Source organism: Cebus imitator, unplaced genomic scaffold (assembly GCF_001604975.1).
Source record: "Cebus imitator isolate Cc_AM_T3 unplaced genomic scaffold, Cebus_imitator-1.0 Scaffold309, whole genome shotgun sequence".
Taxonomy (NCBI): Eukaryota; Metazoa; Chordata; class Mammalia; order Primates; family Cebidae; genus Cebus; species Cebus imitator.
Window position 1 is genome coordinate 1,347,197 of NW_016107624.1, and position 4,143 is coordinate 1,351,339.

Genomic DNA, 4,143 nt, shown 5'->3' on the forward strand with positions numbered 1-4,143 from the left:
AAAAAAAAAAAAAAAAAAAAAATGAGCCAGATGTAGTGGTGCATGTCTGTAATTCTAGCTACTCAGGAGGATTATTCCAAGGCAGGAGAATCGTTTGAACCTGGGAAGCGGAGGTTGCAGAGAGCCGAGATCGTGCCATTGCACTCCAGCCTGGGCAGTAAGAGCAAAGTTCTGTCTCAAAAGAAAAAAAAATGTATCTTATAGCTGTGCCTAGCTGCAAAGGAGACTGGAAAATGGTATCTTGATTCTGGGTGGATACACATCCAGGTCTAAATTCCACTACTTCCATTAAGAAAGGTTATTGGGAGACACTTAGCCGTGCCTGCCTCACTGCTACATCTTGAAAAGTGATAGAGGGACACAAGGAAATGGTATCACATATGGAAGCTGACTCACAGCACTGATCCCTTCCAGAGGGGACCAAGCAGTTATCTTCCTGTGGGCACTGTGAGCCTCCACAAGGCCTTCTACTATGCCATAGGAGCCAGCCGCTCCTGGGTCATGGTTGGGGTCTATTAGGTGTGGAGTGACTCCCACAGGCCTTAACCCACTGCCACTTTTGCCATGAAGTGAATTCCTTGATAAGAGGGAACATCGTGTGACATACCATGACTGTGTAAAAGCTTCTATAAGCCTGCAGGCTGTCATGCTGGTAGAGGAATGAAGGGCAAGGAAAGCAAATCCAAATAAAAAATAAATGTAGAGTTGGGCATGGTGGCTCACAACTGTAATCCCAGCACTTTAGGAGGCCAAAGCTGGAAGATCGCTTAAGCCCAGGAGTTCAAGGCTGCAGTGAGCTATGACTGCACCACCATACTCCAGCCTGGGCAACAGTGTGAGACCCTGTCTCTAAAAAAACAAATCAAATAGGTAGATAAATAAATGTAGGACATTGCCGTGAGAACAATTTGTCTGCTCCAGATAGAGTTAGTTCCCAGCTGAGAAACAGGGAGGTGTGGGGCAGAAGGAAGAGTGTTAGCTTCCTCCTCCTTGAGAGGGAGGTGAAGGGGAAAGGCTGCAGACGAAGATGGTTAGTGGGTAGGGATTCTCCAAGTCCTCTGCAACCTCCAGATGGCATCATCCTTTCCTAAAGGAAAGCTGGCAAAGTCATGCTGTTGGCTGACACTGAAATTCAGCAACTCCCCAAATCTGAGTTTGGCTTCAGCAATTTAAACCCATGGCCTCAGTGAACAGTTTCCATCTGGCCAGAGAAAAGTCCTGAGTTTCACCTTGTCCCTTGTGGCAAACATCTCCAGACATGAGCTTGTCATTTTCCTAAATTAAGTTAGCTGATGCTTTCAGAAGCAGCCACCCTTCTGGTTTCCACATCTTTCATCTCCCTTTTAGGTGGCTGAGAATTTTAGCTTCAGCATGTCCAAAGTCCCAAATGACCAAACAAGATTATTTGCTTCGCCACTGTCTTCCAAGGGCCTGCTCGTTCCTATTCTAGAAGACAATTAGAATTCTCAGTGCCTTGCTGCCTGTCCAGCTCAAGAATCATGGATAGGTTGGAGGAAAAGCTAAGCTCCTGTAATAAAAAGGCAAACTAGAGTAGCCTATTTACACTTGAGGTGAGTGGCCCAGGGCAGCAGGGTAGCTTTGGTTCTTTGTCACTCATTCTTCCCCAGGGCAGTGTTCTCTTCTGCATGGGTGCAGCTGGGTTCTAGCTGGTGGGAAAGGAGAAGACAGTGGAGGAGGCTTGCTGGTTAGCTTTGAACCCAGACCCAGAAATGGCACGTCATTCCCATTGATTCCCCTAGTGAGAATTCAGATACTTGGCCACCCTAAACACAAGCAAGGCTGACAAAGAAGGTCTAGTGGGGCAGCCCTGTGCCTGGCTTCCATTCTACTTAGGTAAAAAGGTAGAATGGAAAGCCTTTTGGTGAATACCTAGCAGTCTCAGCTACACATTCCAAATAGCTCTTATTTCCCTGAGGGTCTGAATGAGTTGTCTAGGACTGCCATAACAAAGTACCGTGAACTGGGTGGCCTAAAACAACAGAAATGTGTACTGTCTCACACTCAGGGTGCCTGAATCTGAAATCAAGGTGTCCACAGGGCCACACTCCCCCTGAAGAGGCAATGGAAGGAGCTCTTCTCCAGGCCTCACTCCTAGCTCCTGGCAGCCACAGGTGTTTCGTGGCTTTTCTTTTTGTTTTTTCCAAGACAGAGTATTGCTCTGTCACCCAAGCTGGAGTGTGGTATTGTGATCTTAGCTCACTGCAACCTCCACCTCCCGGGTTCAAGCAATTGTCCTGCCTCAGCCTCTTGAGTAGCTAGGACTGCAGGCGCACACCACCACGCCCAGCTAATTTTTGTATTTTTAATAGAGATGGGGTTTCACTATGTTGGCCAGGCTGGTCTTGAACTCCTGACCTCGTGATCTGCCTGCCTCAGCTTCCCAAAGTGCTGGGATTACAGCTACCGCGCCTGGCCAACATGTATTTTCATTTTATATCCAGAAGTCACATTTTCTACATTAAAATATAATCGTACTGACTTTCCCCATACTCTACACCCTCAGAGAAAAAAAGGGAAGAAATTTACACAATGTGAAAGATAGAATGCATGGAGTAGGAAAGTTGCTATTACACCCAGGTAACAAAGAACACAGAGACCAAACAGGAGAGAGGGCACAACTGCATGGAAGATAGCGCAGGGCTCACAGCAGGAAGGAGCAGGAATAAAACGCAAAACTTCTTAATGCCACCACCTGTGCCACCAGATTACCCTGAAAAGGTAGAGGTAGGTCAGAAAGCAGAACCAGATCAGGGATTTTCCAAAGGCTGCTTTCTAACAGAGTTTACGATATCCACAAATGTAAGAGCTTTTGCTTCTTACCTTGCCTTCAGCATCTGGTAAACACTTTAGACAGTTAAACCGCTGTTCACATGTCAGAATGTAGAGTGGCTATTGGTTTTTCTTTCTTCTTTTGTTGTACCCCAAGCAACCACTCCATCAACTATTTTGATCATGTGATTCCTCTGCATGGAAACTCAGGAAAGGTCACCAAAGACAAAGCCTTTCACTGCTATCAGATAAATATCAGCTGTGCAAAGGTTGCAGGATTCTGTGTGTTGCTCAGAGAGGGAGAGCTGTAAGACACAGGAATCTCACTGCATACGTACTAAAGAGGAAAAGGAAATTCCTTTTACTCCTCTATTTATTGTATAAGAAAGAGCATGTAGACAGTCAAACCATCTGCTAGGCTGGGGGTGATGGCTCATGCCTGTAATCCCAATAGTTTGGGAGGCTGAGGAGGAGGATCACTTGAGACCAGGAGTTCAAGACCAGCCTAGGCAACATAGTAAGACCCTGTCTCTATAAAAACATTAAAAAATTAGCTGCATGTGGTGACACATGCCTGTAGTCCCAGCTACTTGGGAGACTGAGTGAGGTAGGAGGATTGCTTGAGCCTGGGAGTTTGAGGCTACAGTGAGCTGTGATCAAACCACTGCACTCTGGCCTGGGCAATAGAGCAAGACTCTGTCTCAAAAAACAACAACAACAACAAAAACAAAACAAAACAAAAACCCAACCAACCAAGCAAACAAAAATAACCATCTGTTTAGAGCAGCAGCACAGACCCACAGGTACATCAACAACCCAAAAGAAAATGCTCAGGAAAGAGCATCTTGGCTTTTCTGAAAGGAGACATCTTTTAGACCTGATCTTGCCCCTAATTTAGAGACAAAAGTGTTATAACTCAGAGGCTGATGCTCTTGAGGAGGTTGAGAGGTAAGACCTAAGAGATCCAGATAATGAGGACATTATTAGGTAACGAACTATACCACTAATACAAACATCAATAAGAAAACATCACCTCCGTCCCTGCAGCTACTTTAAGCAAAGCACCGAAGACCCAGGTTTTCTGAATAGGGGATAAAGTCTGTTAGCAGGTTTAAATCACTCAACACTGGCACAATATGTTACCTATTCTTTGTTTTTAATTATACGGTAACATGGTACACTTCAACACAAAGGGGAGGCTAGGGGAGTGCTAAAGGAATAAAGAAAACAGAACCAGCCGGGCGCGGTGGCTCACACCTGTAATCCCAGCACTTTGGGAGGCCGAGGCGGGTGGATCACGAGGTCAAGAGATCGAGACCATCCTGGTCAACATGGTGAAACCCTGTCTCTACT

General features: G+C 45.9%; 1 protein-coding gene across 1 annotated transcript in view; it reads right to left on the reverse strand.

Moving 5' to 3' along the window:
* LOC108285879 (V-type proton ATPase subunit B, brain isoform-like) overlaps nt 1-4,143 on the reverse strand; it is a 40,858-nt gene that overhangs the window by 34,481 nt on the left and 2,234 nt on the right. The gene's annotated exons all lie outside the window — the stretch shown is intronic.